Genomic DNA, 13,338 nt, shown 5'->3' with positions numbered 1-13,338 from the left:
GCCTCCTGGGTTCAGGCAATTCTCCTGCCTCAGCCTCCTGAGTAGCTGGGATTACAGGCACGTGCCACCATGCCCAGCTAATTTTTTGTATTTTTAGTAGAGACGGGGTTTCACCATGTTGACCAGGATGGTCTCGATCTCTTGACCTCGTGATCCACCCGCCTCGGCCTCCCAAAGTGCTGGGATTACAAGCGTGAGCCACCGCGCCCGGCCCTACCTAAATATTTTATGAGAATGGATATTATGTCTGGCTGGGGAACATTTTTCCTGTCTACTATTGGAAAACAGAAAGCATGTAACTCCCCTCCTGAAGCAGTATTCGTTGGGCAAGTCGACAGCCACACCGAACCCACGCGGCGTAGCGTAGAAGCTGGAGTGCTGGCATGATCAAATTCTGTTTGATGGCCCTGTGCAGAATGTAAACTCGCGCTATGGCAAGAGCTTGTGAGCGCCTCCCAGAGATAACTACCGGGACTTTGGACTAGAGAATTTCCACTTGGGGGGCTTTTACTACCTTGCCATGGGATATTAACCAAAGCTACCCCATGACTGATATGACTGAAGAACAGGAAATCAGGAAATAATTTTTTTCAGGGTTTTTTTTTTTTTTTTTTGGACAGGCTCTGGTTCTGTTACCCAGGCTGAAATGCAGTACTGCGATCACAGCTCACTGCAGACTTGACCTCCAGGGCTCAGGCAATCCTCCTGCCTCAGCCTTCCAAGTAGCTGGGATCACAGGCACATACCACCATACGCAGCTAATTGTTTTTCATTTTTTGTAGAGACAGGGTCTCCCTTACGTTGCCCAGGCTGGTCTCGAACTCCTGGGCTCAAACGATCTTCCCATCTTGGCCTCCCAATGTGCTAGGATTACAGGTGTGAGCCGCCGTACCCGGCCAGAAGGACGTAAGATAATCTATCAGACTAAAATACCCACAACATCTTGGGTAGTGTCAAGGAAACACTCTAACAGGGATGGAAGTGTCCAGAAGAGTTCCATAAGAAAACAGAAGTCATTCATACAGGCTGGCATTACCTGCGGAAGGCAAAGAGAAGATACTTCCACGAGCAGGGAGCCTCTTTTCACTAGGACTGCCTCGGGAACTATGATGAGCAGCTGGATTCTCTACTGCCCAACAAACAGCTCTCACCTGATCAACCAAGAGCTGCTGGGTTGGTGGCTAGCAGTTCCAAGATGAACAACACCTCATTTAGAAAGATGCAGATCTGAGGCCAGGGCGGTACTCACTCCTGTAATCCCATCACTTTGGGAGGCCAAACTGGGTGGATCTCACGAGGTCAGGAGTTTGAGACCAGCCTGACCAACATGGAGAAACCCTGTCTCTACTAAAAATACAAAATTAGCTGGGCATGGTGGTACGTGCCTATAATCCCAGCTACTCGGGATGCTGAGGCAGGAGAATCGCTTGAACCCAAGAGGCAAAGGTTGTAGTGAGCTGAGATTGTGCCATTGCACTGCAGTCTGGGAACAAGAGTGAAACCCTGTCTCAAAAAAAAAAAAAAAAAAAAAAGATGCTGATCTGATCAAAGACAGTAAAAACAAATCAGCTCCATGGGCTGAATTGCATGCTGTTTTCCCAGTAGTGATGGAAGAATTGAACAGTGGTAAAACCCCCTGTATCTGTCCAGGGGGTTGGGTGCCAGCTTACCCTCCTCCTGTGGGTGGTGGCCAATAGTCTGGCTGTACATTTGGAAAGGAAGATAATGGAAACCTGACCTATTAAATGGATATTTCTTTGGGACACAGGCCTATAGAAAATGAGGTTAGGCCAGGTGCAGTGGCTCACGCCTATAATCCCAGCACATTGGGAGGCTGAGGCAGGTGGATCACCTGAGGTCAGGAGTTCGAGACCAGCCTGGCCAACATGGTGAAATTCTGTCTCTACTAAAAATATAAAAATTATCTTATGATAAGACATGCAGAAGAGGAAAAAAAAAGAAAAAAAAAATGAGCCCAGTGTGGTGGTGCCTGTCTGTAATCCCAGCTACTTGGGAGGCTGAAGCAGGAGAAGAGCTTGAACCCAGGAGATGGAGGTTGCAGTGAGCTGAGATTGTGCCACTGCACTCCAGCCTGGTGACAGAGTGAGACTCCGTCTCAAAAAGAAAGAAAGAAAATGAGGCCGGGCGTGGTGGCTCACACCTGTAATCCCAGCACTTTGGGAGGCTGAGGTGGGTGGATCACCTGAGGTCAGGAGTTCGAGACCAGCCTGGCCAACATGATGAAATCCTGTCTCTACTAAAAATATATAAATTAGCTGTGTGTGGCCAGGCATGGTGGCTCAAGCCTGTAATCCCAGCACTTTGGGAGACTGAGGCGGGTAGATTACTTGAGATCAGGAGTTCAAGACCAGCCTGTCCAACATGGTGAAACCCCATCTCTACTAAAAACACAAAAATTAGCTGGGCGTGATGGCGCATGCCTGTAGTCCCATGTACTCAGAAGTCTGAGGCAGGAGAATCACTCAAACCCGGGAGGTAGAGGTTGCAGTGAGCCAAGATTGCGCCATTGCACCACAGCCTGGGTGACAGAGCATCCATCTCAGAAAAAAAAAAAAAAAGAAGAAAGAAAGAGAAAAAAAAAAAATCTTGAATGGAAAGCCAAGTCTCACCATGTAGGAAATGAAAGGGGCAAATACAAGGAAGAAATAACTGAAGCGATGCAAGGATAAAGTCATCCTATATACAAACGTTCCTTAAAACTGCTAAAATGGAGAAAAGGGAAAAGCAGAACTACCCGCGGCTGTCTGAAGTGGGGAGAGGCTCACCTGCCTGCCCGCGTGTGTCCCACACTCTGCCTGGGAGGCACCAAGGAGTGTCCCCATGGGCTATTCCTCTGTTTTCCTGGTGGATCTGGGGAAGAAGGGTGGGGAGGCTGATGGTATGACTACAATTCTGGCTAAGGGAGGAGTACCCTGGTGTAATGACTGTAATGTTTTCTTTCTTCCCAATACAGCTCAATGGCACTTACACTGCCACTAAAAAGGACGCGTCGGTTATGAAGTAACGTGGAAAACTGCTAATGAGCCAGTGTTAAGTGACAAAGCAAACTACAAAAGCACATGCCTAGCTGCTCACAAAAATTAAACACTGAATTACCAAATGATCCAGCAATTTGGGTATAGACGTGAACGAAGTGAACTAGACTTCAACAGGTATTTGTATGCCCATGTTCATAGTATCATTATTCACAAGAGCCTTAAAGTGGAAGCAACACAAGTGTCCATCAGTGAGTGGAACAAAAGAACATGGTCCTGGCTGCTCCCGGTGGCTCCCGCCTGTAATCCCAGCACTTTGGGAGGCCGAGGCAAACAGATCACTTGAGGTGAGCAGTTCAAGACCAGCCTGTCCAACATGGCGAAACCCCATCTCTACTAAAAAAAATTATAAAAGCCGGGCACGGTGGCTCACGCCTGTAATCCTAGTACTTTGGGAGGCCGAGGTGGGTGGATCACCTGAGGTCAGGAGTTCAAGACCAGCTTGGCCATCTTTATTAAAAAAAAAAAAATTACAAAAATTAGCTGGGCGTGGTGGCACGCACCTATAATTCCAGCTACTTAGGAGAATTACTTGAATCCGGGAGGCGGAGGTTGCAGTGAGCTGAGATCACGACATTGCACTCCACCTGGGTGACAGAGTGAGACTCCATCTCAAAAAAAAAAAAAAAAATTCCCCCACATGGATTAGGCTTCAAGAAAGCTAGCTAAATTAATGAAGCCAGTCATAAAAAGACAAATGCTGTCGGATTCCACTCATGTGTAGCACCTAGAGTTGTCAAAAGCTTAGAGACAGCAGAATGGCTGCCAGGGCTGGGAGGAAAGGGGAGTTAGTGTTTAAGGGGAAAAGAATTTCAATTTTGCAACAGGAAAAAAATGTCTGGGGGTGGGCAGTGGTGATGGTTGCACAATAGTGTGAATGTACTAAATCCCACAGAACTGCGCTCTTAAAAATGCTTAAAATGGTAAATTTTATGTTATGTATGTTTTACTATTAAACATAAAAATTAAGATAAAAAAGCATATCCCTACTAATTACAACTAAATTATTATTATTTTATTTATTTTTTTGAGCCAGAGTCTGGCTCTGTCACCCAGGCTGGCTGGAGTGCAGTGGCGCGATCTTGGCTCACAGCAACCTCCACCTCCTGGGTTCAAGCGATTCTCCTGCCCTCAGCCTCCTGAGTAGCTGGTATTACAAGCATGCACCACCGTGCCTGGCTAATTTTTGTATTTTTAGTAGAGATGGGGTTTCACCATGTGGGTCAGGCTGGTCTCGAACTCCTGACCTCGTGATTCATCCGCCTGGGCCTCCCAAAGTGCTGGGATTATAGGCGTGAGCCAACGCACCCGGCCACAACTAAATTATGTTTTATTTTAAGTTCTGGGATACATGTACAGGATGTACAGGTTTGCTCGACAGGTAAACGTCTGCCATGGTGGTTTGATGCACTTATAAACCCATCACCTAGGTATTAAGCCCGCATGCATTAGCTATTTATCCTGATGCTCTCCCTCCCCCTGCCTAACCCCACAAGCCCCAGTGTGTGTTGTTCCCCTCCCTGTGTCCGTGTGTTCTTGTAATTACAACTAAGTTAAAATCTATGATCAAGATAAGTTAATGGAAAGGATATCCAAATGGGCAACCGCTGTGTTGGGCTATGGATGATGATAAATGGCTTCTGTTTCTTTTTTTTTTTTTTTTTTTTTTTTTTTGAGATGGAGTTTCGCTCTTGTTACCCAGGCTGGAGTGCAATGGCGCGATCTCGGCTCACCGCAACCTCCGCCTCCTGGGTTCAGGCAATTCTCCTGCCTCAGCCTCCTGAGTAGCTGGGATTACAGGCACGCGCCACCATACCCAGCTAATTTTTTGTAGTTTTAGTAGAGACGGGGTTTCACCATGTTGACCAGGATGGTCTTGATCTCTTGACCTCGTGATCCACCCGCCTCGGCCTCCCAAACTGCTGGGATTACAGGCTTGAGCCACCGCGCCCGGCAATGGCTTCTGTTTCTAATCCACTCCATACCAGGTCCTTTGCAGATTTCATGGATTGCTGTGTGCCTGGTACTTTACACAGGACAATATACGAAATCCTCAAGCCTAACAGGTAGGTATTGCTATCCCAGTGTTATAACTGGACTCTGAGGCTCTGACGGGTTACGAGATTTGCCTAAGTTCACGCAGAAGATAAAAAGTGGCTGGGTGGCTGGGTCCAGCACTTTGGGAGGCCGAGGCGGGTGGATCACCAGAGGTCGGGAGTTTGAGACCAGCCTGGCCAACATGGCAAAACCCCGGCTCTACTAAAAATACAAAAATCAGCTGGGCATGGGGATATGTGCCTATAATCCCAGCTACCCATGAGGCTGAGGCAGGAGAATCGCTTGAACCTGGGAGGTAGAGGTTGCAGTGAGCTGAGATCGTGCCACTGCACTCCAGCCTGGGTAAGAGAGTGAGACGTCGCCTAAAAAAAAAAAAAAATGTGGCTGGGAAAAACCCAGTTCAGCTGACTCCAAAGACAGTACATTTTCTTCCATGTGGCAATCCCCCTAAAACCACCACCTCACTCGGCCCCACCCTCACCTGGACTTAAAAGACTTTTTTTTTTTACAGGGTCTCGCTCTGTCACCCAGGCTGTAGTATAGTGTTGAAGCCACAGCTCACTGCAGCCTTAAACTCCTGGACTCAAGTAATCCTCCCACCTCAGTCTCCCACACAGCTGGGGCTACAGGCATGCATCATCATGCCCAGCTAATTTGTTTTTATTTTTTGCAGAGATGGGGGTCTCACTGTATTTCCCAGGCTGGTCTCAAACTCCTGGGCTCAAGCGATCCTCCTTCCTTAACCTCCCAAAGCATTAGGAATACAGGCATGAGCCACCATGCCCAGCCATAAACGGTTTTCCAGAGTTTCAAAAACAAGGCCGATCAGGCTTCCCTATTGATAAGAAAGCACTTCTTCCAGATTTCATGACCAGCACAGAACAGAGCAATGTCCCACAGCGGCTGATACAAGAGGTGGGCCCAGCCCTTCCAGAGGGCCCTGGAGCCCCTCACCCCAATCATTCTCCCATGTCCTTATCTACCCCTCCTACAAATGTCAATGAGGAAGGGATCTCTCAAAACCATCCCTGTGCCACCAGCCCCGTACCATGTCTGTGGTGTAAGAGGTGGGAACACAGCAGTGTCTGTGTCCCCATTTGAGCCCTCCCCCCACCTCTGCTGCCAGACAAAAGTTCAAAATGTGAGGGGCTAGCTGGTCTCAGTGGCTCATGCCTGTAATCCCAGCACTTGGGGAGGCGGAGGCAGGCGGATCACCTGAGGTCGGGAGTTCAAGACCAGCCTGACCAACATGGAGAAACCCTGTCTCTATTAAAAATACAAAATTAGCCGGGTGTGGTGGTGCATGCCTATAATCCCAGCTACTCAGGATGCTGAGGCAGGAGAATCACTTAAGCCCAGGAGGTGGAGGTTGCGGTGAGCCGAGATCAGCCATGGTACTCCAGCCTGGGTGACAAAAGCAAAATTCCATCTCAAACAAACAAACAAACAAAAATGTGAGGGGCTGTGTGACCTCAGAGACGGAGAGTAGCGCTGGGCTGGGAGTGGGCTGGGAGAGCAGCGGCTGTAGTTGAAGATAAGGAGGGATGAATTTGTCAGGGAGGGAAAGTAAGACAAGCCTTTCGCCTCTGCCTCTGAACTCCAGTTTTCTGCTCCTGGGACCCCACGAGGTTGGGGGGGGTGGAGAGGGACTGCCAGTTGATAAAAGTTGGGGAACAGGAAGCAGGAAGGAGGCTGGGGTCAGTGGTGCAGCAGAGACCATAAGGGACTCAAGTCACCCGGGGGAAAGTGGCCGAACAGGGCAGCGTCGCTGCAATGACAGCAGCACTCCCACCTTCCCCAGAAAATACAGAAAGATATTCCTGTTTATCTGCTGCGGGCTGAATGGTGGCCCCCACAAGATAGGTCTTAACCCCCAGGACCTGGGCATTATTTGGAAAAATAATAATGTGGAAAATGGGTCTTTGCAGATATAAATGAGTTAAAGATCCTGGGATGATTACTACCTGAATTATCCGGGGGAGTCCCAAATCCAAGGACAGTGCACTTATAAGAGACAGAGACCCAGACACACGGAGGAGACGTCCTTGTGAAGACAGAGGCAGAGATGATGATATAGCCACAGGCCAAGATATGACGGCGCCCCCAGAAGGAAGAGCCAAGAAAGACTCTCCCCACAGCCCCCGGAGGGAGCAAAGCCCTGCTGACGCCTTAATTTTTAACTTCTGGCCTCCAGAACTGTGAGAGAATACATTTCTTTTTTTTTTTTTCTGAGTTGGAGTCTCGCTCTGTCACCCAGGCTACAATGCAGTGGTGTGATCTCAACTCACTGCAACCGCCACTTCCCGGGTTCAAGCGATTCTCCCTGTAAGAGGATACATTTCTGTTTTCTTTTTTTTATTCTTCTTTTATTTGAGATGGGTCTCACTCTGTCTCCCAGGCTGGAGTGCAATGGCGCGATCTCAGCTCACTGCAAGCGCCATCTCCTGGGTTCAAGTGATTCTCCTGCCTTAGCCTCCCGAATAGCTGGGACCACAGGTGCATGCCACCACACCCGGCTAATTTTTGTATTTTTAGTAGAGATGGGGTTTCACCACATTCGCCAGGAGAGTCTCAAACTCCTGATCTCAGGTGACTTGCCCACCTCAGCCTCCCAAAGTGCTGGGATTACAGGTGTGAGCCACTTTGCCTGGCTAATTTCTTTTTTTTTTTTTCTAGTGACAGAATCTTGCAATGTTGCCCAGGTTGTAGTGCCATGGCTACTCAGGCTCAGTCATGGCTCACTGCAGCCTCCAACTCCTGGGCACAAGTGATCCTCCCACCTCAGCCTCCCAAGTAGCTGAAACTAATATGCATGCATGTTTCTGTTTTTTGGTTTTTTTTTTTCTTTTTTTGATACAGAGTCTTGCTCTGTCACCAGGTTGGAGCACAGTGGCACAGTCTCGGCTCACTGCAACCTCCACCTCCCGGGTTCAAGCGATTCTTCCGCCTCAGCCTCCCCAGTAGTTGGGACTACAGGTGCATGCCAAACACCCGGCTAATTTTTGTATTTTTAGTAGAGACGGGGGTTCACCATGTTGGCCAGGATGGTCTCGATCTCTTGACCTCGTGATCTACCCGCCTCGGCCTCCCAAAGCGCTGGGATGTTTCTGTTGCTTTTAAGCCAAAAAGTTTGAGGTCATTTGTTACAGTAGCTACAGGAGGTTACCACAGGTTGGGCATCCCAAATCTGAAATCTAAAACATTCCCAAATCTAAAATTTTTGAGTGCTACCATGTTCAAATACAAAGCTCCTTGGAGCATTTCAGATGTCAGATTTTTGGACGTAGGATGCTCAGTTGGTAAGCATATAATGCAAATATTCCAAAATCCAGCACATTTCTGGTTCCAAGCATGTTGGATAAGGGATTCTTGACCTGCACCCCATCCCTCCAGGACCAAAAGTCCCAAACAGGTCCATCCCTTTCTGTGTCTCCTCCCCCGCACCCCACTCCTGGCACCCCCACTCTCCCAGCATTTTCTCTAAGTGGAAGCACTTTCCCCCAATATGAGTGACACGGAAGCCAACTGAAATACCACTTTAGAAATGCCACCCTTCACTCTGATCACTCCCCCTGTGCTCTGAATTTAATAGGAAGGCCAGGCATGGTGGCTCAAACCTGTAATCCCAGCACTTTGGGAGGCCGAGGTGGGTGGATCATCTGAGGTCAGGAGTTCGAGACCAGCAGCAACATGGAGAAACCCCATGTCTACCAAAAATAGAAAAATTAGCTGGGCCTGGTGGCAGGCACCTGTAATCTCAGCTACTCGGGAGGCTGAGGCATGAGAATCGCTTGAACCCGAGAGGCGGAGGTTGCAGTGAGCTGAGATCATGTCACTGCACTCCAGCCTGGGCAACAAGAGTGAAACTCTGTCTCAAAAAAGCAAACAAACAAACAAAAGACAAGAAAACACACAGAAAGTAAGTAATAGGAAAAGGCACCCATTTCCAGGAGTCCTGACCCTTATCCGAGGTGGTGAGGTTGTCACTTCTGGGGCGGGAGGGGAGTTTCACGCATATCCAGCCAGAGCAGCTGGAACTTTCACAAGCCCCAGGGTGCTGGCCCTCAGGGAGGGGAGAGTGGCTTATTATTTTGGTAGGACCCACAGCAAGCCACAGTGTTTAGCTGCAATCAAAAAGGGGAAAAGGGGGGCAGTGGGGTTCCTGGGTTTTTTCTTTTTTTCCATCTTGAAACTGGCACATTTCTGATATGATTGGGGGAATTTCCACCAACCAAATTAAAGACAAGTGAGTCTTAGCATTAACTGTAGGGAAAGAGGTGGCGTTTTGCAACCTTCACTATTTATGAAACACTGTCACCGGTACCAAGGTGACAATATTTTCCTCCCTCTCAAACAAGCCAGGCTCTGCCATCCTCCAGTGGGCAGGGCCCTGCCTCGTCTCATCCACCCTGGGGCACTGCTTCTAGACCATCTTCTCTAACAGCTTTGCTGGGAAACATGCGTGTCCCCTGGGGAGTAGCTGAAGCCACCCTCCTGAATGAAGGAGCTTTATTTTCTTCTTCTTTTTTTTTTTTTTTTTTTTTTTTGAGATGGAGCCTCACTCTGTTGCCCAGGCTGGCGTGCAGTGGTGCAATCTCAGCTCACTGCAACCTCTATCTTCTGGGTTCAAGCGATTCTCCTGCCTCTGCCTCCTGAGTAGCTGGGATTACAGGTGGTCACCACCACACCCAGCTAATTTTTATTTATTTAATTTATTTATTTTAGCAGAAACAGGGTTTCTCCATGTTCACTAGGATGGTCTTGAACTCCTCCTAACCTCAAGCGATCTGCCTGCCTCGGCCTCCCAAAGTGCTGGGATTACAGGCGTGAGCCACCGCGCCCAGCCTGAAAGAGATTTCCAAAGGTCCCACGTTAAGGAAACATTTGCTGGGGCCCCAAACCCCACCAGCTGGGCCACACCGGCAGCTGGCCTCCGGGCTGGAGCGAACTGCTCTTTACACAGAAATGGTTTTGAAAATAAGAAAAGCCGAGGGGGAATTGCTTCATCCGTTGCACTTTCACTTCTCCCTTTCACTGTGCAATTGAAGAAAAACAAGGTCAAGCAGGAACTGACCTCTCACCATTCCCACTCCCACCCACGAATTTCCTCAGACACACTTGTGTGAAAACGAACTGGCTATGGTGGCTGGCCTCCAGCTATTGGTGGCTTGCCGGTCCTGTAATCACCCCAAGGGCCAATGCCCTCCCAGTCTGCCTGCCTGGTCCTTAGCATAGCCCCTGGCCCCCCGTGGCATCTCAGGAAACACTTGCTAAACTCAGTACAAGAGAAGAAACCGAGCCCACAGCTTAGTGAAAAGAACTGGCGGCGTGGACTGAGACTGCAGAAACAGAAACGCAGCTTGTCCTGCTAGACGGGGACATCTGCATGGTCAGGAGTACCTCTGGGGCACATGCCCTATCTAGAAACATCTAAGTGAGCAGTGTGGCCTGTTTCTGAACATGGGCTGAGGGGTAGGGGAAGTGGGGCTCAGAAGGAGGCTAGCTTAGTTGTCTCTAGAGCAGGCAACTGGGTTGCTGTGTGTTAGATTTTTCAGAGGTAGGCTCCCGCTCTGTCACCCAGGCTGGGGCGCAGTGGCACTATCATAGCTCACTGCAGCTCCTGGTTTCAAGTGATCCTCCTGTCTGGGCCTCCCAAAGCACTGGGATGAAAGGTCTGAGCAACCGCTCTCAGCCACAGTTGGGTTTAAGAGCACTCCTCCAGCACACCAGAGTGTCTTCCATCACTCTGTGAAAGTACCCAAAGAGGACCAAGCCCAGGACGCCTTGGGCGTCTGGCAGGCCTCGTCTTGGCAGGCCTCTCACCTGCCAAGGTGGCTGGAATCCTAACACCAAGAAATCAAACTCCAGCGGGCCATGGAAATGCTAAGGGGTTGGCATTTCTGCTCTAGAACGAGCCAAAGAAAAAGCTCTATTTATATCTCCTTGCATTTGGTCGCAGCCTCATCAACCGAAAAAACCTTCTTCCCCACTCAACACATCAATCAAATTGGGGAGGGGGTGTGAACGGCAGCAGCGGGTGTTACAGGGGAGTCTCCAGGGGTTTCTTAGAGGCTGCTCTCTGAAAGGTCGTCCGTCCCCCCACACCCCCCCAAAAGAATTACTAGGACATTCTCCTTCCCCCTCGCAAGCAACGGCACCCCCAGATGATTAAATGCGCTGGCGTCGGAAAGCGCTGGGATCTGGTGGAGTTACTTGTAAACTGTGTGGGTTGGTGAGTTATTTAACTTTTCTGAGCCTTCGTTTCCTTACTGCAAAATGAAGACAACGCCACTCAGCTCCTACGGTTGTCCAACTGAAACCGCAAAGGTAAGAACGATCCGTTCTTTGGGGGAGAAACGTCCCTATGGTACCATTCAATTGACAAGAATACCAAGCACTGTCAGGCACCCACTCTTCTGGAAGAGAGCAGGGGGTTAGCCCTCGGTTTCAAAGTTCCTAAGGAGCAGTAAACCTTCCCCTCCGAGAGCTCCGAGAAAGCAAAAAGAGCCCACTCCCACTCCAGCCCACGGCACACCCGCTTCACATCCACGCGCGGCTGTGCCCAGCATCTCAGAGGTGACACTTCTCAGGAGCCCGGAGGAAGAAACCTCCCTTGATGGAGTCTGGTGGGTTTCAAGATCCACAGGTCCTTCCTTCCAGGAAACACCTGCACCAAGTGAAGGCTGCCCGATCAGCCCCGGGCTCCATCCACAAACTGGGTAGACCCTAAGGGTGACACGAGAGGACCCCGCACCTCGGCCGCTCCAGGGCGCCCCCAACCCACGACCCCCGAAATCTCGCCCCTACCTGCTCCACCCTCGTCCCACCCAGAGCGCATTTCGGCGGGATCTCCCAGCGACCCTTACCCGGTTCTCTGGACCCCCGCTTCCCGCCCCACAGCGCCCCATCCTGGTGCCCAAGAAAGGTCATCCTAGTTCCCCTCTTCTTGATCTCAAAGGAGGAGGTGAAGATGAGTAAGTCTAAATAAAAACAGGAAACGAGATTTTTTTTTTGAAAAAGCCTCATTCAGGCTGAATTACGGGTAAGAGTATTAAAAAAAAAAAAGTCCGGAAATGCAAAGCTGAGGGCGGTTTTGCCGGCGTAACCCCTGCTCCGCCGCAGATCCGGGGCTGATCTCGCCGGCAGCAAATGCGGCGAGCTGCGCAGCAGCCCGGGACGGGGAGGCGGGGCGCGGGTCCAGGCGCCGGGAGGGAGCCCCAGAAACTTCCACCCCGGCCCTGCTCCAGCCGCTCTCCTCCTTTGCCCAGGCTGGGAAGGGCACAGAGGACCCCGGCGCCGGCGAGCTGTGCGCGGCCCTCTCTCCGCGCCAGGGCACTCGGACGACACCGCCAGTGGGAGCGCAGCCGGGACCCCGTCAGTGGGAGCGTAGGAGGCCCCTGGTCCTCTCGCCAGCGCTCGGACGGGCGCTCGCGGTGAGCGCCTCCAGTCTCCTGGAGCCTCGGCCGGCGCACCGGAGGCCGCACCGCCGCTGGGAACGCAGCCGGGACCCCGCCACCGGGCCGCGCGGACCAGGCGCGCAGTGCAGGCACCGGGGAGCTGCGCGCGCCCCTCTCGGCGGGCCCACGGGGGACAGCCCCGGGCCTCCAGGGCAGCCCCCGCTCAGGTCCCAGAGGCCCGGACTCCGGGGCGCCCAGGGTCCGGCTCGCTAGACGCGGGGGGGCGCCCAGGGCCAGGGCGCACGGGCTGTGTGTGCCGGAGAAACGCCCGCCAGCCCGCCCCGCGGCGCAGAGCGCAGCCCTGGCTCCCGAAGCCCCTGGCCCCGGTCCTCTTCCCACTTCCCTGACGCAGCCAGCGGCGTCGCTTACCCGTCCCGGCGCAGCTGACTGGGCTGGGCGGCTCGGCTCGCGGCCGCTCGGAGCGAAGGCGCTGGGCGCGAGTGAGCCTCGAGGGAGGGAGGCGGGGCGCGGCGGGGCGGCCCCTCCTGCAGCCAGCCAGCACCCTGCACTTCCCACTTTGTTTCCTTTTCTCTTGTAACAGGAAAACAACAGGTCCCCCAGCGCCTGCCTTCCACCCTCCGCCCACACCCCCAGCTCGCCTGCTGCTGGAGGGGCCTCATCCCAGGTGCCTTTGGAAGCTGCACCTTGCCCGGCTTCAAAACAAGTGTTCTTTTTATGCAAAGGAAAACAACCAAATAAAGGTCCTAAGCGCTCCACCTTCACGCAGCAAAGAATTTCAACAGCAGCGAGGGAAAGGCCGAGAGCGG

General features: G+C 51.5%; 1 protein-coding gene across 3 annotated transcripts in view; it reads right to left on the bottom strand.

The window, feature by feature from the left end:
• PIK3CD (phosphatidylinositol-4,5-bisphosphate 3-kinase catalytic subunit delta) overlaps positions 1-13,038 on the bottom strand; it is a 72,621-nt gene extending 59,583 nt beyond the window's left edge. For all 3 annotated transcript variants that reach the window (XM_032300313.1, XM_032300316.1, XM_032300315.1), the window contains exon 1: positions 12,941-13,038. The gene's annotated coding sequence lies outside the window, so the exon portion shown is untranslated. The remainder of the gene's footprint in view (positions 1-12,940) is intronic.
• Between the last annotated feature and the right edge of the window lie 300 nt (positions 13,039-13,338).

Source organism: Sapajus apella, unplaced genomic scaffold, assembly GCF_009761245.1.
Source record: "Sapajus apella isolate SASKATOON/1434 unplaced genomic scaffold, GSC_monkey_1.0 scaffold43, whole genome shotgun sequence".
Classification (NCBI taxonomy): Eukaryota; Metazoa; Chordata; class Mammalia; order Primates; family Cebidae; genus Sapajus; species Sapajus apella.
Note: the sequence above shows the minus strand (reverse complement) of the source record. Positions and strands in the feature narration are given on the sequence as shown.